Source organism: Acinonyx jubatus, chromosome B1, assembly GCF_027475565.1.
Source record: "Acinonyx jubatus isolate Ajub_Pintada_27869175 chromosome B1, VMU_Ajub_asm_v1.0, whole genome shotgun sequence".
NCBI classification, from domain to species: Eukaryota; Metazoa; Chordata; class Mammalia; order Carnivora; family Felidae; genus Acinonyx; species Acinonyx jubatus.
Window position 1 is genome coordinate 29750161 of NC_069382.1, and position 26424 is coordinate 29776584.

Genomic DNA, 26424 nt, shown 5'->3' on the forward strand with positions numbered 1-26424 from the left:
AACAAAAAAAGAAACACCTAAATGCCAGTCAGTTCTATCTTCATGTATTTTCTCTTCTGTTGTATTCTTTAAATTTTTTTAACGTTTACTTATTTTTGAGAGACAGAGCGAGACAGCGCATGAACAGGGGAGGGGCAGACAGAGAGGGAGACACAGAATCCGAAGCAGGCTCCAGGCTCTGAGCTGTCAGCACAGAGCCCGACACTAGACCTGAACTCACAAACTGTGAGATCATGACCTGAGCTGAAGTCAGAAGCTTAATGGTATGAGCCACCCAGGTGCCCCTCTTCCACTGTATTCTTGAAAGAAACTTAATATTTTTCTAGAGAAGGATAAGGTATAGATCCATACATGAATAACCGTCAGTGAAATCCTTTCCCATTTTTATTTTAGCCCATATAACACAGAACAGATCGGGACATGGCATTCTGAAAATAAGTCGTCCTCCGATTGATTCTGATAGTCTCTCCTTATGTCTTCATAGTCCATTATAACAACACAAGAGCAGATAATTGCTGATACCAGTTAAGGAGGGGTTAGGAGGTCTGGTGTTGTGTGTAGGTGACTGAACCTTCCTTCAGAAGGGAGCTAAAAGTCACCTTTCATGCTTTACTCCAAAGAGCAGAGGACGGCGTCTGATCTCCTAGTCCATAGATCTAACAGAGGCATGCTCACTGAGTTTAATAACCTCTCCAGGAAGGAGCTGTAGTAAAAGAATAAAATGTTTCTGCCAATGCTACAATTTTCAATGTCACAAAATCCCAGAGGTCTTCGAGGTTCAGAAAGGGTCAAATTCTAGTCAAATGGAATAAATATGAAATTGGCTTCATTTCATATCATGTAAACGTATGATAAGAAATTCAAAGATGAAATGTATGAAGCATATTGGATGAATGACAGTTTTATATTTCTAGTACATTCGATACATTTTGTCTTTATTGAACTTAGTACCACATGTGGTATCTGGACTGGAAAATTGAGCCAATTTGGTACTGTCATTTGTATTTTATAATTAGGAATGGCGTGTAATATATGGACATTTGTGCCTTTTGTTTAAGAGTCTATAATTTTGAGCCAAACAAAACCCTCAATTAGTACAGATTTAAGTCAGCAGCTTGTGAGCTAAGGAGGAAAAACTCAATGTCAAATGCCATTTCTTAATTTAACAAACATGAAATGTTTCTGCCCTGTAAGCTGTGATCTCTGGGATTTCCTGGTGTTTACATTTCACCTCGGTAAATCCCCATACTCCACATGAAAATTAGCATTACCTTTAATATTTCCAATATGATAACCTTCTCTCTGCCAAGTCCAATTAGCTTTAGAAATCTAAATTTCTTCTCACATAAAAATCTTTGAAGTAATAGGGAAAAACTTGTAAATGACTAAGCAACAAACACATACTGTTTGTCATTTATAATAAGTTTACTAGAGCAAATATTGTAGGAAAAATCTTTAAAATAATTTAAGTCTTAAAAAACAAGTTTGTTGCCATATATTTTTTGGTTTAGGAAAGACTATATAGCTCAAAATCCTTTTCTTTTTCTTTATTTAGCGATGTGGCCTCACTGTATGTATTCATCTTTAAGATGCTCTTCGTTCTTTTTCCTCTCTTCCACTTTTTAAACTTGCATTTTTCACTTCCTACTGAGACTTTCACTCTCTTCATCATTAGGAAATAGGAGAAATTTCATTCACTGAAGGTTGATCTCTAGCAAGGAGGAACAAAAAGAATGTTCTCCTCCATTCTCCTCCAGCAACGAGGAACAAAAAGAATGTTCCTCGAATTTCTGGAGAGATTAGAGAATGGGTTATTCTTCAATAATTGGAGATTCCTTTTATAGGTCATCAGAAAACAAGACAAAGCAAATAAACACTAACAATATTGCTAAGTGACCCAATCTAAGTTCCACAAACTTAGAAAGTTTCTTGTTTCTTTGTGTTTTAAGGACCCCAGCCTCTCCAACATGCATATGCATACCTACCGTCCTTCAATCTCTCAATCTGTAAGCATCTAGTGCCTTATGCTCTCTTGTAAGCCTGAACAAAAACCTAAAATTGTATTTTGGATTCATGCCAGGGTTGAAATGATAACAACACAAACCATTCACTATCTGGGAGTCAACTTGTATTTAATGTGGAGACAAGTTATATGTTAAAGGAATGACTTTTTCTAAGAAGATCTAATACACCCATGGGTAGGGTCATATGTCAAAGCATTGAGCCTTCTCGTTCCTTTCTCTGCCAATCTTAAAAGCCACCTATGCACGAGACCAACCACTTTTTTCTACCACAAAGACGTGGTAAACATTCAGAGAAGGTTCAAGGTCTAACCATTTACTCACAGTCATGCATTGATTCTACCAGGTAGGAAGGAGTGAGAAGTTGAAAAAAGTAGAATATTTGGAAGGGCAGGAAGAAGTCCCCTTGGCACAGTAGGTTCAACGACCCTTCCAATCAGTAGAGTAAAAACATCTAGTTTAGGTTGCAAACTACCATCCTCTGGAGTGTCTTCTGATGTTAGTAATGTGATTCTTTCATGGTTTGTAAAAAGGTACCCTAAAGTTAGTTTAGGAAAAAAGAGAATGGACTCTCCATCATCTACTTATCACACTCCGTTTCCACTGAGGGTTGGAAGCCCCTGGAGTGACCAGCCTGGAATGTGAGGACTCATATTAACAATTTCACAGGGTTAGCCACTACTACATTCTGTCTCCTTTGCCTTAACATTCCATCTCCTAATGGTTCCATTAATTGAGACTTAATGATTCTATTATAAATGACAAAGGATGGACACTTGTTGGGTTTTCTAAAAAGACTGAACAGGGAAGATCTGTTGATTCTTTGGCAATTCCTGGAGGAAACTACTTCCTGTACCTCAACCCACTGTCAAGGCCCAAGTAAATGGAGAGACATTTTAGGCCTGTCCTGATCTTAGTTAATCTGATGTGCTCTGTGGTCACTGCTGTGTAAATGGCCTGAGGTTTAGAGGCAGAGCTACTCCATAAACCCTGCTCTCAGAAGCAGATAACAAAGATACTGTCCTTTGTGGCTTCATATCAAGTGGGAAACCATGCCAGAGAGATCAGGCCAGGGGAGGTTGGCCACTGGGAAGAATAGAAAGAAGGAATGCTTGTCACTTGATCCCTCATGGAAAAGGAGCCAAGGACACAGGCTTTCCATCACTAAGAAGGCCAGTAAAAGACCAGGTTGTTTTGGAGTGGTTAATCTCATGGAACAAGGAAATTTTCCAGCAGTCCAGGAGAAGAAGATGAAAGTATCACACTGGAGTTTCCCAACATGACTGAGGTTTCTGTCAATGTAAACGGCATTCCTAGAATCCCCCCAGCACAGCTTCCGAATTTGACCTTTTGTGATTTGCAGCCTTAAAGCCACAAAACCAAACTACAGTCCTTATTATACTTTGGTGCAAGAGGTCAGGAGAATTTTTATCCTTAAGGCTAATTTGCTGGATTTTGCTGGCTTAGCATTATCCATAAACTATCTGGAAAACATTTTTGATCACTCTTAATTTATTGTAAAGGTCTGGGGCTAAACCAACAGAAACTGCTCTTTTGGGGATCATTTCATGCATTGGAGCCTGGAAAATTAAGAATCTGTTTAAATTAAAGTTAGTAAAACAAAGAGTCTAAAAGCAGTGGCTCTCAGGATCTTCCACGGTCTTATAATCTTCAGGCTGATGCAAAATTCAAATCATTATTGCATATTTAACGGGCAAGTGTGAATCTACACTTAAATCTTACCCAAACTTTTCAGAGAATTATCTGATGTTCACCAACCTACCCTTCAGGGTTCAGCCTCGTCCATCAAACCCTACCGTATAATCTTGCCACTCTAGCTTTTTTAAGTAGAAAAGGGTTTAGAAGCAGAGATTTGGTGCTCACAGAATTGTTCCAAGGATGAGCAGCATGGGCTTTAGGCTAAGCATCTAGGAGCACCTCTAACGACAACTCCTCACTGGCCCATCAAAGGAAAAATCGCTAACACATTCACAACACAGGCCCCCCAGGGGAGTTACGAGGCACAATACCTATCTGCAGAGCTGGAATTCAGATCTTTGGCAGACATTGCTATCACCTCCTTAGCTGTCTTTCCATGCCCACAAAATTAGTGACTGGACACTGCAAGGTGGCTACAGAAAAACCCATCTCCACCAACTGGCTTCTAACCAAAAGAAATGTGGCAGCAATCTGAAGACTGCTATCGAACTTCTGCCTTCCAAATCTCAGGTAATTCCTCTCATTGAGGGAATCTAATGTGCATCCAGCACTCTGGTTTGAAAAGGGTCTTAAAAATGTAGTTTCTAACCTTGTACACTCTGTGGCACAGAAAAGCAACCTAGAAGTAATTTAGGACAGATGATGGTCATCAATTCAACACAGCAACCATAAACATTACTATTTTTACTAATTACTAATTACTATTAATTAGTTTTGTTTCCTACTCTCACACTGTTTTAAAAAAACATTTGGGGGGGGGGGTGGCGCCTGGGTAGCTCAGTGGGTTAAGCGTCTGACTTTAGCTCAGGCCATGATCCCACGGTTCATGGGTTTGAGCCCCGCATCAGGCTCTGCTAGTAGCTTGGAGCCTGGAACCTGCTTCAGTTTCTGTGTCTCTCTCTCCCTTTGCTACTACCCCTCTTGCACTCTGTCTCTCTCTAAAAAATAAATAAACATGAAAAAAATTCTAAAAAGTATTTTGAGAATAAGGCCATATTTCCAACTTCTAAATGCCTTGACATACCTAGAAAAAATTCATGTGCAGTAAATATTTATGGGTTTATTGCTTTGCCAAATAACCCTTTTTCCCCTTAAAAACATTCCTTTGAATGTGTTTGTTAAGATATTGAATGACTTTCCTTTCTTAATAAATGGAATATTTTCCGCATACTTTATTTAATTTACTTTTTTGGTGTATGAGCCTCTTGCAGTAATGTGAGGTCATGAGTCTGAACATTTATGATCATTGTACAGAAAGGATGAGAGAAAGAGACAGTAGAAGGCAGACTATCTCCAGCGTGATGTGCACGGACTCCAAACCATGGTTATTTCAGGAAAGGCGCATTGATCTGAATTGTCTTGGCATATTTCATCTTTCTACTAAAAGCTGAATGCATAAAAAAAATCTGAGTATTTCATTTGAATGAGTATAATGCTGGATAATCTAAAATTAAGTTCAACAGCCTGATATCCACATATTAAACTTCTATTTCAGTATTGATTATCTGTCTAGCAAGAATTTCCCCAAAATCTTTTCTTGCAGAGGTAAGTAGGTTGCCTACAGTGGCCATTGGAAGAAGTTCATGAACCAAAAAGTCCAAGTACTATAGAAAAATTACAGTGTTAAAAGTTTTAAATTGAGGAGTCTCAACGATCCTAATTGATGTTATCCCACCCTGAATCCTGGGGACACATAGTGACTTGCCTTGGGTTACATACCTGGTTAAGTGAAAAAAACCAGAACCATTAACCCATGTCTTCTGATTAGCTCAGGGCTCTTTTCACCACACAGTGGATTATGTACCTGTTTTTAACAGAATTGGATTTTTACTCCTGGAAAAAGAAGAAGGTTAAAGTCTACATTTATATACTAACCTTTGGGAGATTCAAGAATCTCCAAATCCATTGTCATATATGTGAAGAGGTTAGCCTTTCTTTTCTTGGGCTATTCCATACCCCACCCCATCCCCAAAACACACATTCCTATCTGGTTGAAGTGGTAATTTCAATATAGACGTTAGCAAAGGTGTGAGAGATAACAGAAAGGGGAACGCTCAATGTCCCTTCAGCAGCAAAATTCTGTGAATTCTAGCGTGTTCACATAATGACACTCTCAACAAACAAGTACTTGTATCCACATAATGGATTTCTAGCATTCACTTTGACTTAAAAATCGGGATCCTTTTGGTGAATTCAGTTCAGTGCATGGTGACATGGACCCTCTAGAAGGGTTACCAGCACTGTCCACTCTGATGAGGGGACTGGGGAAATGAGTGTCTTAAATATCAAGCATTGGTAGTAAATATCAGGCTAGCATAACAAATAATTTTCTGGAATTGAAATATCATAGACTCAGCTCTTCTGGGAAGAAAGAATATACAGGAGATTTGGGGAGGGGCATGGGTGAAAGAGCCGACAAGTCAGTTAGTGGGAAACTTCCCAGGACCAGCCAAATGAGATCTTCTATTATCATCCTTCTAGCTCTTGGTGAGGCTTTTAATCTTATTTTCACTGAATTTAGTAATTATTCATATCTGCAAAGATAGAGTCCATACCGATCAATGAAACAAAGAACAATGATTAGATGATCCAATGACCTATAGAAAAGCAATTCCCCCCAAATGCCTTCTCTGCTCTCTCTCAGCATAATGTCTGAAATAATGAATGTTAGCAGCATAATAAGGTCCTTCCTTCTCTCTCAGGAGAAAATCTGATAGCAAATATATGTTGTAAACCACTGTGCTTACTAAACAGTATAAGTAAAAGTCATTAAGAAAATGCCAATTATTATGCCTTTATCAATTTAAGCTAATTTCCAGGGTTCAAAAGACTAGTAGTCCATAATGAAAAAATACTACCAATCTCTTTTAAAAAAATTTTTTTACAATGTTTTATTTTTGAGAGAGAGGCAGAGCGTGAGCAGAGGAGGGGCAGAGAGAGAGACACACACAAAGAAACCAAAGCAGGCTCCAGGCTCTGAGCTTTCAGCACAGAGCACCACGTGAGGCTCGAAATCACAGACCACAAGATCATGACCTGAGCAGAAGATGGATGCTTAACCAACTGAGCCACCCAGGCACCCCTCTACCAATCTCTTTTTAAAAGACTTATTAAGCATGAGATCTTTACTGGTCGGCGTTAACTTCTACAGTTAAACACTCACAACCCCATCAGGAGAGAAATAAATGGTGGCTAGTTAGAAATCCGATATTCATGGGAAGGTACAAGAAGAAAAGTGGCCAACACCCATTAACCAGGAAAGTTCCTGGGAAGGAGACCTTACCTACATCAATAAATAGTATGGAGGTGGGGAATATTGAGGATTTCCGCAAAGGAAAGGCTATTTTAAAAACACACTGTACCCTAAAAGTGAAATGCTATTTTCAACAACTTTCTGGGGAGGAGAAACAATTGTCCTGAAAACACAGAAATTATATCATCAATTGAATTAATAGCAATTGAGCATTACTGTGTTAAGAACTTTACACAGAGTATTTCATCCAATCCTTACACCAAATCCAGGAGATCAGTACTGATAATAATAAAATGCACTGCTTGCTTAATATTTATAATGTGCTGGGCATTACTTTAATTATTTTATATAAATTCACTCTTTGAGCCCTCATAACAGCCCTGTGATGTAGGTAGTCATTTATCCCCATTTTATAGAGGAAAAAATGAACCATGGAGGCGTTAAACAATTTATCCAAAATATGCCACCAAGAAGAAGAGACAGGATTTGAGCCCTAATATATCTTTGGTGATTGGATTTTCCCCCTTTTTTCCCAAACATGGATATTTATCACATCTTCATGCATTCATCTATTTAACTGATATTTGTTGAAGGCCAGTTGGACAAGCACTGGAACTGGGAAAACCTCAGTGACCAAAACTGTCCCTGTACTTACTGTGCCTCATCTGAGTAAAGACTGGAATGCAGGGGACGGGGCGGCGGGGAGGATGTTAATCATGTAGAAATATACGGAAAGTGTCGTCAAGTGAAGAGACAGTTTTTACAGTCCTAGAGTAGAAGCCTGTGCTTCAGGAAGAAAATTCTGAGTGGAAGGGACAGCTTTAGCAAGTATGAGTGAAAAGGAGGACATGGGTGCCTGGGTGGCTCAGTCGGTTAAGCATCCCACTTCCACTCAGGTCATGATCTCTCGGTTTGTGAGTTCGAGCCCTGCATCGGATTCTGTGTCTCCCTCTCTCTCTGCACCCCCCCCCCCCATTTGCACTCTGTCTCTCTCTCTAAAAAATAAAAAATAAACATTAAAGAAAAAAAGAAAAGGAGGACAGACAGCTGGAGTGGAGAAACAGGGCAGGGTGGTCACAGAGGCCAGATCATCTGAGCAAGCATGTCGGTTTCACTCTGAGTAAAACGGGAAGCAATTGCAGGGTTTTGAACCAAAAAAAAAAAATGACATGATCATTTCCTAAAACAATCAGTCTGAGGGCAGCTGGGTGGCTCAGTTGGTTAAGCATCGGACTCTTGATCTTGGCTCAGGTCATGATCTCACAGTTTGTGGGTTCAAGCCCTACGTTGGGATCTATGCTGACAGTGGGGAGCCTGCTTGGGATTCTCTCTCTCCCCCCCCCAAATTAATAAATAAATTTAAAAATAATTTTAAAAAATAGAGAAAAACAGTCAGTCTGCTGAATTGAGAACAGACTGTAGAGGGACAAGGGTAGAAGAAGCATGTTCTTGACAAACTGATATGGGAAAGGGTTGTGGCGGACTAGGGATGGGAGGGGAGGTCAGGAACTCAGCTTTGGATATCCTGACTCCAGGATGCTCCCTAGACTTCTGAGTGGAAGTGATGAGTAGGCAGTGGATAGGGCTTTGGGAGAGAGATCTCAGCTAAAGACATAGCATTTGGAGTTCGCAGCACATACCTGGAACTGAAAACCAAGTGGCTTGGGGAAATTAATAAGCTACTGGAGGGAAGGCCTGAGGACTAACTCTGGCCACTCCATCATCAGGAGGAAGAACCAGCAAGGGAAACTGAGAAGGAAAGAACAAAGCAGTGACGCAAGAAAAAATAAATGGGAGTTTGGTGCTCTGCAGGCCAGTAGAAAACATACGTCAAAGGGGATTTTTTTTCCTTTGTAACTAACCCCTTGGTAAACAGGTCTTACTCACTGTTCGATTGCTTTTTATTCATAACTGATAGCTATCATTGCCATTATGGTTGCGCTCGCTCCTGAACCTGCAGCCAGCGTGGGGCTGGCTGGTGCAGGATGACTGAGGCTTGGCTGATTCAGCTCTGCTCCACACAGTCTCTCATGATCCATAGGGCTAGCACAGACTTGTTCCCATAGCAACAGGCAGGGATCCCAGAGAGAGCGAGCAAGTCACAGAGCAAGTCACAAGGTAAACCTCTATTCAAGGTATAGTAAGTAGAGTCTGTCTCTTGATGAGATAAACTACAAATCACATGGCAAAGGGCATGGATAGAGAGGACTGAACATTTGGGGGTAGTTTGCAATCCCTACTGCTTACCACTCTGAAGCCCCAGGCTCTGCAAGAAACTCCCTGCACAATCCCAGGAACCATACTGTGACGGTGATGCCCTCCCTGTCAAGACTGCCTTCCGCATCTTCTGTGCCTTTCTAGATCCAAGCCTTTCTCTTAATTTTTTGTGAGACAGAGCGTGAGCAGGGAAGGGGGAGGGAGAGGGAGACACAGAATCTGAAGCAGGCTCCAGGCTCTGAGCTGTCAGCACAGAGTCTAATGCAGCCCTCGAACTCACGAACTGCGAGATCATGACCTGAGCTGAAGTCAGACGCTCAACCAACTGAGCCACCCAGGCACCCCCTAAGCCTTTCTCTTAAGTCAGCTCAGCCTCCCTCACCTTCTTTTCAGACCATTCTTGTCGATACTCCCCTCTCCCTCCCTGAGCTCCTACAGCCCTTGAAACTAGAGGCCCAGAAAATATGTTACAGAGACTAAGTGGGAGCCTGGCATACAGCAAGCACCCAGTGAGTGGTAGTGATTGCCATTATTCTTCTTTAACACATATAAATCATCTGAAAATGTCCTCTAATTATTTTCCAACAGTCATCTTATCAGTCTCCCTAAGTAGGCCATACTCTCCTCTAATTGAAGGGAAATGTCTTATACATCGTTGTGTCCTAACAGTGATCGGCACAGTGGAAGGCACATGGTAAGTACTCAGTAAAGCCTTGTTAATTGTTAAGGGTTGATTTAAAGTCTAAGGAGATTCTCATGATGTGGAGATTATCACGTAGTTAAAATGTCACGAAGCGACATTAATTCTGGACACGCTAAGAAAGACATGTATGGTAGAGAGAATTCAATTATTAGCAAAAGGATTATTCTCTCTAAGGAAATTATCTATTTTCTCATCCTTTCACATCACTTTTACTGGCTCACTAGTTGGTGTTAAAGGTGTGAAGTTAGGAGTTCAGGAAGCCTGATAAAAACAGGTATTAATCATTTTTAAGCATGCCTTATATTTTCAGCAAATACATTGTCAGGTCCATTGGGTAGGGTACTCTTCTCTGGAACTTCAAAACGGATCCTCCCCTTGCTCGTAAGCTTGAAAGAAAAGGGTAAAATGCAGGCTCTCTCAAAATCGAGTGAGGGCCAGTGAAAGAAGAAAAAACCAACAGGCAACAGAAGGAAAATGTTAGCAAATAGGCTAAAAACTGCAATAATCTTAGTGCCTGACTGATTTTTGTGTTCTATAGCTGTGTTTGAACCATAGACTACATTATCCTGGTATCCGCTGTCACAATTTAAGAGAAAAAAAATTAGTGGAGTATTACTTTGGGGTGGGTGATAGGTTAGTAGAGGTCAAGTGAAGAATTTCCACAGACCCAGATTTTCTTAGTTCTTTGTGGTATTAAATTCTCCCTAAATAACATGACTGTCATGGATTTCAACATGCTCTTTTAAGAAATCAAATCAAATCAGTGTCAGATAGTCTCAACTGAATAAAGTCACAGTGAAACTTCTGCTATCTAGCAATCTAGTAACTTCTCCAAACATCACATTAAACTTGGTCTCAAAGTTACAAATATGTGGTTTATTAACTTTTTTGTGTGCAGTAGAATCTAAAATAAAATTAGAATGCCAAGTATAGAAGTTGAGACATTAGAGGCATCGAGGCATTTTTTATTTTTGCGTATTTCTACAGGTTTTGATTTTCTATATTTTTTACAGGTCTGAACATCTAGTCATTCTGTAGACACACGATTGTGTTGACCGTTGCTGAACATGACAGTTGTGTTTTTGAGATTATAGAAGCGTTTAAATTGTACAGGAATACATCTGGAGACTGAAACTATGCAATGAAAAGAATGAATTCTAGTAGTTTACCATGAAATATGTATTTTGTGGCCAATTGATCAGTCCTCCTCATCCCCGTCCACTTTTCCCATGTTCTCCTGCCACACTTTGAACTCAGGAAGTATATCCTGATGCCAAGACAGGTTATATGTCCACATTCTGGGCTGCTTTTCCCATCTCCACCCTCTTCCTCTTCCAAATTATTCCTCTCACTACCAAATTAATCTCCGCCAAGTAACAGATGCATCATATTAGCCCCTTGCATAAAACCCTTCACTGGTTCAGTTAGACCTTGAGAATAAAATCCAAGAACCTTATCTTGGTACTCAAGATCTCCAAGTGCTATTTTCATAGCACAACTCAAATCCTCACAAAAACGACTTCCTCTGACCGATGGGACAGAAACCGGCATGCAGCTACCCAACAGCATTTTTCCTCCTCTTCCTTTTAATGGAAACCTAATTTTTCATAATGGCGCTACATCCAGTGTAAAAAAAAAAAAAAAAAAGGAACCTTTCCCAATCTTGTAGTGATTTTGTTCTTGCCTATAAGAGGGTAAGTGCATGTTTCTTAATAGGTCACTGGGCAAAAATTTTTAAAAGGAGACAAACAGACATGTTTGCTTTTCCCCCAGTGTTCTTTTCCAAACAACACTGTGCCAAGCCAGTTTGTACGTGAGCATTTGTGAACATTCTTAATTATTTTCTTAAGATATATCCATGAGGGGGAAATATTTCTTGAAGCATATCAAAATTCAAGTTAATTACCTTTCAAAAAAGTACCAATTTATACCTCCTCTTACATTGTATGACGTCAATTCTACGTAACTTTGCAAATGTTGGCTATTTTTCTTTTATGTCTTTTCCAATTCTTGTCCTTTTTTGAAAGGTTTGACTGTGATCAAATTTATATTGTAAAAGTATCTCCAAACTTTAAAAATGTATTTTTTGCAATGTAATAGTCCTAATTACCAATCATGAAGTCCATCCCAAATACCTAATTTGTCTTCACGAAGAAACCATAAAAATTCATTTAATTCCCTCATTTACCAGCAAATACTAAGCAACTACTAATTATTCTTAATTGTTGTGACAATACTTGTATTTTCCCTTCATTTGGGAAAAATATTTTTGCCATGTAGAATTATTCCACTCCTTTGTTGTCCCAATTGTCTTCTGGCTTCTCCGTTTCTGTTAAGAAGTCAACTAAAATCTTACTGCTGCTTCCCTGATAATGTATCTTTATTTTCTGGCTGCTTTTATATTTTCCTTTTAGTCTTTGTTTCTCAGCTGTTTGACTATACTGTGTGGTTTTATCTGTGTTAACTTGATATTCAGTGAGCTTCATAAATCTGTGATTTGATTTTTTAATCAGTGTTGGAAAAGCCGTGACTTATTTCTTCAAATTTTATTTCTGCACAACTTTCCCTCTTTTCTGTTAGAATTCCTAATACACATGTATCTACACATAGAATTCCTACTACACAAGCTCTCTGATAGCATCCTATATGTCTCTTATGCTTTGTTCTCTTGTTGTAGTTAAAGTCTTTTTTCATTGTGTACTTCAATTTACATTTTTCTATTATCCTATCTTCCAGTTTACTGATCCTTGCTTCTGCTAAGTCTAGTCCATTATTATACCCATCCAGTGTGTTCTTAATTTTGGATATTATGTTCTCAGTTCTACAGTGTATATTTAGTTCTTTTTTGGAGATCTTAAATGTCTTAACATATTTGTAATAGTATTTTTAAGATTTTGTCTACCAATTGTAAAATCTTGGTCATTTGTGGGTCTGCTTCTACTTGCTAATTATTCTTTTGAGCACGTGTCATATTTTCATGCTTCACATTTTCTTATTGTTGTTACTGTATGCCAAAAAATATGTATATAATAAAATTCTAAGTCCTAAAGATGATGTTCTTTTCCCTCAAAAAAATACATTTTCTTTCTTTTCAGAAGTTGATCAGTTATGCCAATCAGAATTTTAGCTGACTCAGAACCAGACTGCAAGTTTTCATTAATTTTAGTTTACTTTTGGTTTAAGAGAATGGCACCTATCTTGAAATTATTCCATACCCTTCCCTCAACCAACACTTTGACTTCTAAACACTGTGAGAGCACAGGATTTTGCTCTGTCTTTCTAGCTCAGCCCCCACATTCTCTGATTCCCAATACTCAACAAAAATCCTCTAGGGGAAAACAGGCATGTGGTAAAAACTGGCTGTGTGTTTGAGACTTCTCTAGATTTCAATCTGTCATTTCCGTTTTGCACAGCTGTTAAAAGCTGTGCTGGTTTCTCTTCTGTCTCCAAGAATCTATCTACTTTGGCAAGCGAAATTTTCTGTTCATACCCAGATATGGTTGCTTCAATTTGTCCCTGTGGGAAAGAGCACACTGGTGAATAGCTACCAATTTCTGCTCACCTAGAAAGAGCTTTTTCCTCTCTGGATTTAGTATTTTTGCCTAGTCTGCATGTGAAGCCCTCCAAATTATCCAGTTTTGTCTAGTTGTTTTCATGGGAGAAATGGTCCATCAGAAACTTTACATTCTAACTAGAAATGGAAATGCTTTCTTCCTTAATTTCGGGAGATTTCAGAAGGCATAGTTCACAAATGGCGGATAGTTCTAGAGTAGATATGAAACTTCAGACATGACATGTTCTTGTCTACTAACATTGGAAAAAACACACTCGAGACCGATAAATATGGTTGTACTATCTCTGCCAATGTGCCCTTTTACACCTTGTGACATGTAACTACAATGGCCGAAAATAAATTGGCCTAGTGTAATAGCTTCTAACAAAGCGTGAATTTTGCTATAAATCAAAGGTAGGTGCAGCACAGATCATCATGACATGTTGTAATGGCCTCATATGTCCTCATTTAAGTCTGCATGAACTTGGCTGGGGCAAGGATATTATTAATAATCATTATTAGTTTTTAATGGTATCAATTCTTTTTTCCCTTAAATATTACATTTGAATAATGAAACTTGAAAGTTTTTGTTTACCAATATTTTGTAAAACTCCATGTAAAATAATCCCTATGTTTGTTCCACTAATTCAACTTGTACTTTTCCATTAGTATGGCATTTCCAAAGACCGTACCACAGGATGCCTATTTCCATTGATAATTCATAGGAAAGCATTCCTTAGATAAATGTGTCTGAGAAATACTACATACTGAATCTCCTTTTTTATATTTTCAGTGAACATTAGTATTTTAGGAGATCTGAAAAGTGTTTGCAGTAACGCTTTTTACTTGAACTTAGTACTTTACACATTTTAAAGTAACATCTATTAATATACTTTGAATCTAGTGTTCTATGGAACATCCTTTGGAAAATGTTTTTCTAGGAGCACCTGGGTGGCTCAGTCAGTTAAGTGTCTGACTCTTGATTTCAGCTTAGGTCATGATCTCACATTTCGTGAGTTTGAGGCCCACATCTGGCTGACAGCTTGGGATTCTCTGTCTCCCTCTCTCTCTCTGCACCCCCCACACTTGCTCTCCATCTCTCTCTTGCAAAAACTAATAAATATTTTTAAAAAATTTTTAAAAAGGTAAATGTTTTAAAAAAAAAAATGTAATGAAGTGGGGCGCCTGGGTGGCTCAGTCAGTTAAGTGTCTGACTTCAGCTCAGGTCATGATCTCACAGCTCATGTGTTTGAGTCCCCCGTCAGGCTCCATACTGACAGCTCGGAGTCTGGAGCTGCTTCAGATTCTGTCTCCGTCTCTCTTTGCCCCTCTCCCACTCACACACACTCTCTCTCTCTCTCTCAAATATAAACTTAAAAAATTGTTTTTAATAATAAAAGAAAATAATGTAATGAAGTTAATAAAGATAAGTCTACAAATTCTTCAACTTAAATGAGGGATAGATAGTTCTATTGTTATATATAATACAGCTTAGACATCTCTGTGTCTTTTGCAGAAATTTGAGATGTAACTCCACAGAATTTGGACTGTAATTGCATTCTTTATAAGACTTCTTGAGCATTTTTAAAGTTGATTTTGAATGGCAATGTAGTCCTCTTTTAAAGAACATATCAGTCTGCATGCCCTTTTATACATCTGAAATATCTATAGATATTAATTGGGTATTTCCTTAGGTTTTCTAATTCTATTGGCAAGACTTCTATGTCTGACAATATAATCTTAAATAGAAGCTGCTGCTTTAATTTCTGTGAAATTAGATGGACAAGTCTTGCTAGAGTTTATTTTTAGCTATTATAAATGTCAAAATTTATCCAGTCAAGAGAATCACTGGAGTGTTTCATTGTGGATTCCATACACAAGGATGATCCAATTCCCTGATGTCATCCGGGAAATTTCCAATTTTTAGAAACACAATACAACAATTATCACACCTGATGGTTGTTGATTCTGTTGGTGATACTTGAATCTCTGAGCACTACTGGTGGTGTTGACGTTTCTTCTGCCTGGATGTCTTCCCTTGAACATTCCTCTTGGTTAACTCCTATTCCCCCTTGAAGTTTTGATTTAAATGTTTCTTTCTCAGGAAGAATTTGTATGACTTCTCTCCCCAAAGCAACTCCAAATAGAAAACTAAACTTGTTCTTTTTCACAGCAGGCTGTTTTTTAATAATTGTATTTTTATTTGGGTTTGTAAATATCTAATATCTGTCTCTCCCGCTAGACCCTACAAGGGAGCATTATAAGGGCAGAGATTTTGTCTGTTTTTTCCCCCACTGGAGTGTAATCAATAACAGTTTTGACACATAGCAGTTACTTGATAAATATCTGTTAAACGAACATTTAACATTCTTTCATGTGATCATACATTTTAGTCCCTAGCAGAAACATGTTTGAACTGAAAGGCCTTCCCTAGAGTATTGCCCAGTTCTGTGCAATCATCCTTTGTTTCAAGATAAAATGAAAGCTATTGATTGACTGACTGACTGTGAATCACAACAAGCAAATTTGTTGTCATAAAATTTTCCACAAAGTAGTAGTTTTAAATACAAAGATTGACTCTAATGTTAATGTGGTCACATTCAATTACACACTTAAAATATTTGAGAAACATTCGGACTTCTCTTATCCAATTTTCTTTCAACAGGATCCTTTCGGTGTCATTGAAAAGTGTGTTGGTTAACAAGGAAACAGTCATGGTGATATAGATACAATTTGCATCGCCTTCTGTGCCCATAATTAGATTGATTGTCATGGGGTGGTCTTCGTACATTTAGATAAAACTACAAGAGCCTTTACCCATAGAAAAGGATAGTACAGATTTTCAGTCAGGCTCATGTGTCCATTTGCCTTCTAAGAATTCATAATTATGCTGGTGGCTATTCAGTATAGCATGGCTTCAGTGATAGCAGGTGCTAAAACTTGCCTCGAGTGCTATAAAAAAAAATAGCACCAGTGAATCAGAAGAAATGCAACACTGCTAATTTGTTCTAGAAAGGTAATGGGGAAAAGGAGAAAAGAGAAGAGAAGAGAAGAGGAGAAGAGAGACGGGAAGGGAAGGGGAAGGGGAAGGAAAGGAAAGGAAAGGAAAACAGAAAAGAAAAGAGAAGAAAAAAGAAAAGTAATGGCTGCTGGAGAAACACTTTCTCTAATGTTTTCCTCCTACTTCTTTCAGACATCCAAGGTTGAGAGTAGTTTTTTATTGGAGGCATTCTGGACAAAGCCACATCACATATGCCACTGAGGAAATGCCAAAAGTGGTGTTAGGATGTTGGAAGAGAGATTCTCTATCTGTTCTTCCTTCCTCCTTCTCTTAGTGGAACATACTGGATGGAAATGCTCAGTGCTGGAAAAATTCAGCCCAAAGATAAGGGATTTGTTCTTATTTGACGAAAAAGGACTATCATGAGAGGGAAAAAAAAAAGTATTATATTTGTCATTGCCAGCAGAAAGAAGATGGTGCTAAGTAATGGTGGAAGAAGATTCTGAGCCGTCTCTCTTTTTTTTTTTTTTTTTTTTACTTTTTCCTGCTATCTGCATCTCATAAACACAGTTTATATAGGGGAAACTATTGAATACCCCATAAACCTCAAAATTACCTTTAGGATAAAATATCCTCATCAATTATTATTGTTGTTATTATTATTATTATTATTAATACTTTTGTAGTGCACTATTTATAAAGCTAAGATAAAATGCAAGACAAACTTTTTTCTTTATGGCTTGGTTTCACCAGGCTTGAATTGACATAAATTGATTCATCTGAGATCAATTTAAAGAGCTAGACCTCTATAATGAATAATTAGTTAATCGTGCAATTTTTACAGCTGGAAGTTATATAATCAAATGTGTTCATTTTATGGATGAGGATTAAGTCCTTGGCTCTACTCTGAGAAGAGCAATAAAAGTTCTTGGCTGCTTTGACAGACAACTCAAATGACCTTTCATTACCTCCTGCATTAGATGCAAGCCTGGATAGAAATCTCATAAAGCCAAAAGTATTTCTGAAGTGACTTCTTGGACATTGGCATGCTTATTTCAGAAGATGCAGTTCCTACTTCCTGAGTTGGCATTTTCTATGGATTATTTTATCTGATATTTGCATTTGAGTGATATTGCACCATCATAGGCGGATAGTGTTTAAAATGCATTTAGAGCATCCTTATAAATAACATACGGATGTTATTTATAGTGCTTACTTTGTAGTCCCTTCAAATACTAAGATGATTCTTATTTGTATCCTTATTTTGGCTATTTTCTTTGGACGGTTCTCTTTAAAAACACAGAAGGTGAAATAGTAAAAAGAATATTCAGTAGAAAAGATGGAAGTTCATCAACATTTATTTAACACACATATTCTGTAAAACACTTCAGTGCATGCTTTTACATGCATTAAATTATCTTGTTTAGTTCTTTCAACAACTCTGTGATGTAGGTAATATTCCATTTTATAGATGAAATAAACAAAGACTACGTGATGAATAATGAACAAAACTAGATGATAAGGTAATGTGTAGTGACCACATTGTCAGTAAAATACAAAACAAACTTTTTCAGATCTGTCTGATTTCAGTGCTCCTTTTATTATATCATCTTTGAAGTCTGAACTATACTGAGTAAAAATAATGTGAAAATAGGACATGTAAAAAAAAGACATAAAAAGCAGCATCCTGAGTAGGGTCTGCGGGAGAATCAAGATGGAACTTAGAACCAAAGAGTAGGACCAAAAGTCTGGATGATATGTATGCTTTCCCTATTTATATGCTCAGAAAGTTCTCCATCCAGTTGGAGAAATAATTCTGTTTTTAACTGTGTGTGTGTGTGTGTGTGTGTGTATGAGTGTAGCTAGACTTTGAGAGTTAATGTCAACATCTAAGAACCAGCTCACTAATTAAACCTATTAACTACTGATGAGCCCAGTTACAGCACTGGGAGAGAAGCTGATCCTTTGTTAACGAGTCCTCAAATAAAATCTGTTTCCTCAGTGGCTGAATATAACATAACCTATACCATCACAAAAAATGTACAATGGGCTATTTTCTTCTACCCAGGAAAACTACAATGCATCGAATGCATTGATTCCTGGATGGTTATTTAGAATCATAAATATATAATTAAAATCTAGTGGGCATATTTAGTTAGGATTACACTGGTTAACTATACTATTCGAATTACGCCTATTGTGCTCTATTTAGAAAGAACATAAAATCTTCTGCTTCTGGCTAACTGAAGTGAAAGGAACTAGGTTTATCGTCCTATCTGAAACAACTAAAAATTTGGACACATATTTGAAACAATAGTTTTCAGACATTGTCATCAGGCCACACAGGACAATAATCCATGAAAGAAGGGAAATGAAGAAGATACCTCAGTTTACTGCCTGGATAGAGTTTCCAGGCTGTGGTGCAGGAGGAGAACCCAGGTGGAGCCAGTCTGGCGGCGTTAAGAGAGTTAGGGATCCAGAGAGGCTAAACCAGTGAGTAGTCACAGAACCAAGTATCACAGAGAGGTGCACAGAAGCCAAGTTCTGGAGATGTGCAGATGATCTCCCTCAGATCTTCTGCTGAACATCGCCCAGTGCATGTGTGTAAGGAAACTACCAAAGGGGAAGAAAGAAACACCTGAAAGGAGAAGAGGGAAAAATCTCTGGAACTTATTCAGGACAGGAATAGTTTGTTCTCACTAGAAAAAAAAAGGAACAGCGGTGAATGCATGAAGCATTAAGTAAAACACTCAGAAGGGTAATATCTCAGTGGTGGAGCAGAGTTAGCCCTAGACTATAGGCTTCTCTGGTTCCACCTTCCAAACATTAAAAGCAAGCCTCAAAGAATCTACTACTTTCAAATAACGACATTCAAATAAAGCTCAAAAAATATTTGCAGAAACATAATCCAGCACAGTGTAAAATTCACAATGTCTGGCATCCAATCAAAAATTAGAGGCATACAAAAAGCAGAACAAAATGACCCATAATGAGGAAGAATATCAATAGAAACAGATTCTATTACATAAATGATAGAATTAGTTGAGAACATTAAAACAGTTCTATATCTTCAAGAAAGTAGTGGAATCCTGGAATAGGTTAAGTAGAGACCTGGAAAAATGTTTAAAAGACCTAAATAAAACTTCTATAAAGGAAAAATACAATATCTAGGATAAAATAGGTTCTGTTGATAGAATTAATAGCAGACACTTCACTGCAGAAGAAAAGATTAATGGGTAAGAAGACATGGTAATAAAAACTATTGAGATGATAGAAAAAAGACTGAAAAAAATAAACAGAGCTTCAATGAGCTGTGTTACAATTTCTAGCAGCCTAATATGTGTGTTATTCTGACTGAGTTTTCATTGAATTAATTAAATTTTCCACTGCTGAGAAGAATGTTGATGCTAGATATAAATTAAGTTACACAAAAATAAATAATATGTTATCCCTTGGGGGAAAAATTATAGGCAGTTATCCAGGGCTGATATGCTTATTCCTTAGTGACAAGAACTCTGCCTCTTTTTATCTTGTATCTCTACCATACTGAGCTCCCATCCCCAAGATCTCCTCAAGGTCCCAGATGCCTGCTGGAACTTTAACAATTATACCCACATTCTGGCGATCAAGAAAGAGGGCACTTCTTGGAAATGGCACAAGCTTCTGTTTGTATCCAACTGGTAAGAACCTAACCAAATGTCTTTAGCTACAAGGGATGCTGGGAAACACAATATTTATTTTGGTTGGATATATATGTATTTTACTATATATATTGTATATATATTACTATATATATATAGTATATATATACACTATATATATACACTATAATATATATATTACATATATACACTAAATATATATATAATATATATAGTGTATATAGTGTGTGTGTATGTATATGTATATATATACACATATATATATGTGTATATATATATATATATATATATGTATATATATATTACTATGGTTCAAAGGGACAATAGACATTGGAGGAACAGTCCACTCTCTCTCCCACACAGAGGAATGGAAATTTTTGTAGAAAGAAAAATATCAGACAAAAATTAGCATATATGAGTTCTGAGATGAGTAATGGACAATAAGGCTAAGAGGGGGACTTCTTTTCATACTTGAAAGAAAACCACCCTCTCTCCAAAGGATGCAACCCAAAGTCCCATTCATTGACTATTTTAAGGTCAAGGCCCAAGATCCTTGGTTTGTGCACAGTCCTTTCCTTCAGATTTGAATGTGACTTTGTGTTTTCATGATTTATGAACTAACTGGATAAATATATGTCTCATATGCATATGCCCAATATACAGCAAAGTATCAGGAACAGGGTGGGTGACCTCCAGAAAAACTCCCATTCTAAAAATGGAAGAATAGAAGAGGCACAGCCATCACTGCTCAATGGCTGGACAAGTGTTGCTGGACAGGGCTGGGGAAAGCATCCTACTCTCTGTGGTACACAAAATTCCTTGATTAGATCCTGATTCTACTTCTTGCCAGGCATTTTCTCTTTGGTGTCTGCCTTCCCTCTATGGAAAGTTCTTCCTTGTCCTTTCTCTTTGGTGTCTGCCTTCCCTCTATGGAAAGTTCTTCCTTGTCCTCTACATCCACATCTGAAGTGACCATAGGTGTATGTCTTTCTGGGGAGATTCCAACTCTCAACCTGATTTGTGTCGGTAAAATTTGAAATCTGTTATCTCAGCCCAGGACTGCCTATTTTCTGACACTTTTTTTTCATTTTATGAGCATTAAAGTTATCCACTTTTATCAATTTTAAGCTACTGTTATTTAAGACTTTTCAGTTCTAAACAGTCAAACTAAATACTTACTGAATTAATAGTATTTTTTGTTTAAGAGTGTGTTTTGGCTCATATTAATAGATATTCTGGGGCACGTAGCTGGCTCAGTCGAAGGGTCTGACTCCTGATTTTGGCTCAGGTCATGATCTCATGGTTCGTGGGACTGAGCCCTGCACTGGGCTCTGTAATGATAGCACAGAGACTGCTTGGGATTCACTCTCTCCCTCTCTCTCTGCCCCTCCCCAGCTCATGCTTTCTCTCTCAAAAGAAATAAATAAACAAGCATTAAAAAATAGATATTCTAACTTTTGATATTGCCTTGCAGTTTTTACTATTTTTCTGATATAACTTGTTCCATTTTTAAATTCTTTAAAAAAAATTTTTTTAATGTTTAGTTTTGAGAGAGAGAGAAAGAGAGAGAGAGAGAGGGGGGAGAGAGAGAGAGAGAGAGAGAGAGAGAGAGTGTGTGTGTGTGTGTGTGTGTGTGTGTGTGTGTGTTAGCGGGGGAGGGGCAGAGAGAGGGAGACACAGAATCCAAAGCAGGCTCCAGGGTCTGAGCTATCAGCAAAGAACTCAACGCAGGGCTCAAACTCGTGAACCACAAGATCATGACCTGAGCTGAAGTTGGACGCTCAACCAACTGAGCCATCCAGGCGTCCCTCCATTTTTAAATTCTTAATGTGTAAGTATGACTTTTATAAATAGCACATAGCTGGATTTTAAAAAAAAATCCATTATGCTAATCTGTCTTTTAACTGATAAATTTAGATGTTCACATTTATTTCAGTAACTGTGGCATTTGGATTTTTTTAAACATCTTACCCAGTGTATTCTATTTACTCTGATTTTTCTGTATATTAACCCCCTCTTTTTCTATCTCCCATTGCCAATCTGGATAGGGCTAGTTGATCGAGGTAAAATCTGTGTCTGTCACTTTAATCAAAGGTCCTAGCCCATGCCCCTAGGGTGCAAAGTGAAATGTCTTCTCCCTCTTGTACTTGAGACATCCATTGGCAATTCTCCTTATGGGACACCTGGGTGGCTCAGTCAGTTGAGCGACCTACTTTAGCTCAAGTCATGATCTCACGGTTCGTGAGTTCAAGTCCCACATTTGGCTCACTGCTGTCGGCGCAGAGCCTGCTTCATTCAGCTCCTCTGTCTCCCTCTCTCTCTGCCCCTTCCCTGCTTCTGCTCTCTCAAAAACAAAACAAAACAAAAAAAACATTTAAAGAAATTCTCCTTTGCATAGGGCCCTCCTCACATCCCGCTGGTCCACCATTTACTCCATCTCTTGCTGCTGTAGCCAGCTGCGCACAGGGGCAATGTGATAGCACCTTACCTCGTCTGCACTGCATGGCTCTCGTTCCCCACCCTGGCACTTCCATGACACCAGCCATGAGCCCACAGGCACAATCTGGGAGGAAGCGTGCCTGGGGCAGCATTTAGCCAACAGGGGATGCCAGCACATTACAAATGCTTACTTTTGTCCCTCAAGGGAAAATTATGGGCACATTCCACATGGCTCTCCATAAGGGTCCAGTGGAAGTGAGCTCCAGTTGCCCACAGCAAGAAAGCATCTCATAACTTTCTTTCCCTTATTCTCCTAAATCTCTTGTTTCTGTTTCATGGAATCACTTCTCAAAAAAAAAAAAAACAAAAAAAAACCAAAAACCTACCTGCTCATAAGTCCTGGTTTGAGGCTCTGCTCTGTTTTCATGGGGATCCCACACTAAGACAACATTTCTTTTTTTTTTAATGTTTATTTATTTTTGAGACAGAGAGAGACAGAGCATGAACAGGAGAGGGTCAGAGAGAGAAGGAGACACAGAATCCAAAGCAGGCTCCAGGCTCTGAGCTGTCAGCACAGAGCCTGACGTGGGGCTCAAACTCACAAACCGCGAGATCATGACCTGAGCCGAAGTCGGAAGCTCAACCGACTGAGCCACCCAGATGCCCCATTTCTTTTTTGAAATAATGTTTAAAACTGTATCTTTCCTACTGACTTTGTCTAGGCATACCATATTTTAACAGTAGAGTTCTGTAACTCTCAAAATCAAATATAATACTCCAGACTTTCATCTCACCAAGAACACACAAAAGGATGGGACTATTGTTTCTGGTAGTTTGGACAAAACTCTGCTACTTTGTCATCCATTAAAGTTTACCTTAGTCAACATTCCCAAATATTTCTCACATATTCTGCCACAAATTAAAATCTAATTGATCCTTCACCTTTTCCATTACTTTTTATGAAATAAACCTTTTATTTTAGAATAGTATAGACTTACAGAAAAATTGCAATGACAGTACTGAGTTCTCATATTAGTACAGTACACTTGTCACAACTAATGAATTAATATTGGCACAGTTATTAACTAAGCAGTTATTAACTAAAGTTTGTGCTTTATTCAAATTTCCTTCATTTTTCCCAAAGGTCCTTTTTCTGTTGCAGGATCCCATCCAAGATACTACATCACATTTAATTATCGTCTCTCCTTAGACTCCTCCTGGCTCTGACAGTTTCTCAGATCTTCCTTGTTTTTGATGCTCTTAAAAGTGTTGAAGAGTTCTGATTAGGTGTTTTGTAGAATGCCCCTCCATAAGGATTTGTCAGATGGTCTTGTGATTAGCCTGGGGTTATGTGTTCTGTGGACAAAGACCATCGAGGTAAACTGCCATCCGCATCACACGTATCAAGAATACATACGTACTGGGGCGCCTGGGTGGCTCAGTGGGTAAGGCTCTTCTTGATATCGGCTCAGGTCATGATCTCGTGGTGGCGAGATAGAGCCCCACATCGGACTCCGTGGTGAGCGTAGAGTCTGCTTGGGATTCTTTCTCTCTCCCTCTGTCCCTCCTACTCTCTCTCTCTCTCTCTCTCTCAAAATAAATAAAGGAATGAATGACTAAATAAACAAACAAACAAGAATACATACTATCAACATGACATATCACTATTGACTTATCACTTGGTTACCTGGCTGATCAGATTTCTCCTACACAGTTACCTTTCATTTCTTCCTTTTCATACTATACTCTTGAATGAAACACTGGGCACAGCCTATACTTAAGGAGTAAAGAGTTATACTTTACCCTGAAGGTAGAGTATCTAAATATTTGGAATTCTTCTATACAGGAGATTTCTCTTCCCTCAGAGTGATTTATTCAATCATTTATTTATATAAATGTGGACTTGTGTATATTTATTTTATAAATATTTTATATTTATACTATTTTATATTTGAGTTTATATAGTACTATTTTATATTTGGGTTATAATCCAATACTATTTATTTATCATGTTGCTCATATTGGTCCAGCTTTGCCATTGTGAGCTTTCTCTGTTAGCTCCAGTGTCCCTTTGACATATATCCATCATTGCAGGTTTTTTTAAAAAAAAACATTGTTTAATTTTCTCATACTATAACCAACTGCTTTTTAATATCAAATGCACGGTTTTGCATTCATTTTCATTCCCATTAACTTCTGTTCCCTTGGCATTTGTCCACAACTCTAATATGCTGAAATAATTTTCCTTTTTCTTCTTTCAATTTTTACCTTAATTATCTCTCCACATTTTGGTTCATCACAAAACTTGATATCTTCTCTGTGTTCACTCAAATACTCTACATAAGACAAAATTAAGGCCAGAGTCCTGTAGCCTCCTACTAAAGATCTCTCTCTCTCTCTCTCCCCCTCTCCCTCTATCTCTGTGTATGTATACACACACACACACACACACACACACACACACACACACACACACACACACACACACACATCCTCCTCCCCCGATCCCCAGCCTGACCCCAAAGTCTTAATTAGAACTCTTTTGGTGCCTTGTTCATTCAGATGAAAATGGACTTTATAATATTATCTTCCAGCTCACATTTCATCCTCTTATCCACAAGAACAAATAAAAGAACAGGAAGTCTAACAGGAGAGTTTCATGTGAAGAATAATAATGACGAGGCGGTTCACTGTTCAGAAGTGAAAGGAGAATGGAGTTCAACAGGAGGAGAGGCTCTGGAATTTTATCTTTCCTAGGAAGGAAACAGTTATCAAGTTTGCAGGACAAAAAGTGAGGAATGAAAGATGAATTAGTGTTACCTCTAATTCTCCACAGACACTGCATAACATCGAACCAGAAGAGAAATGGCACATAAACATTTCAAGGTCACATTAGTTTCCATGAAGGTAAGAGGGAGAGAAGACAAGAGTCACGCTGGGAAGTGGCACGTAGCCGGAAAACCAACCACAGCGGAGACAAGAGTGTACTGCAAGCCCTTAGCATCAAAGAAACCTCCAGTGACTTCAGTTTCAACTTCCACTTGTTGCCAGCTTCCTGATGCTTCTCAACCAACCATTTCATGAAGAGAAGACAGCACTTCTTGAAAGGGAACTCATACTCCTGGCTTAGACTCTATCAAGAAAAAAGATTGCAGGGACTTCTGAGATTTTGGAAGTGCTTCTCACGGTGAAGCCAGCAAATTGAGTTCATGACGTGAGGCTTCCCCACAATAATTTCCCAGAATTCATGTTCAAGCCTGATCCCTCTTCAAGGGCATTCATTCAACATGCTCAGGGGATAATAGCTACCATCCATGGAACCCCTACTATGTAGCAGCTCTTACGTTTTCCTCAATTTTCATAACAACTCTACTGAAGACATGTGAGTCTTTCCGTTTCCAGATTTGGAACCGAGCATCAGAAATCTGAGTAGCCTATGCATGATGTTAAGTGAACAGCACTCAGATCCTTCTGGAAGCAAAGTCCCTGTTTGGATCCACTACTGCATGGCTTTGCCACAACCCAGCAACTCTCTGGTGCCCTCAAAGATATTGAACAACTGTTCACATAGGATAGGAGACTTTATGTCAGAAACTGAGGTGTTTACCTGTCTGAATCCAGGGGACTATACACATGAGACATTGAGCCTTATAACTCAGTGTTTGGCTTCAGATACAGTAGGTTTGGATAAAGTGGCTTCTTCCTCTTGCTGCTGTATGTGAGCTTGACTCCATCATCCTTGCTTACGCTGTCAGAACTTTTGGAGACATTGCTGTATAAATAGGTTATTGAGAATCATAATTTTTCACCTGACTCCTCAAAAGAATATTTAGAGCTAGGATTTTGATCAAAAGAA

The 26424-nt window shown here is 38.4% G+C and overlaps 1 long non-coding RNA gene across 2 annotated transcripts in view; it reads right to left on the bottom strand.

Moving 5' to 3' along the window:
• The window catches only part of LOC106966596 (uncharacterized), a 235219-nt gene that overhangs the window by 30062 nt on the left and 178733 nt on the right, over positions 1–26424 (bottom strand). For both annotated transcript variants that reach the window (XR_008295925.1, XR_008295926.1), the window contains exon 5: positions 5460–5573. This is a non-coding gene — a long non-coding RNA (uncharacterized LOC106966596). The remainder of the gene's footprint in view (positions 1–5459; positions 5574–26424) is intronic.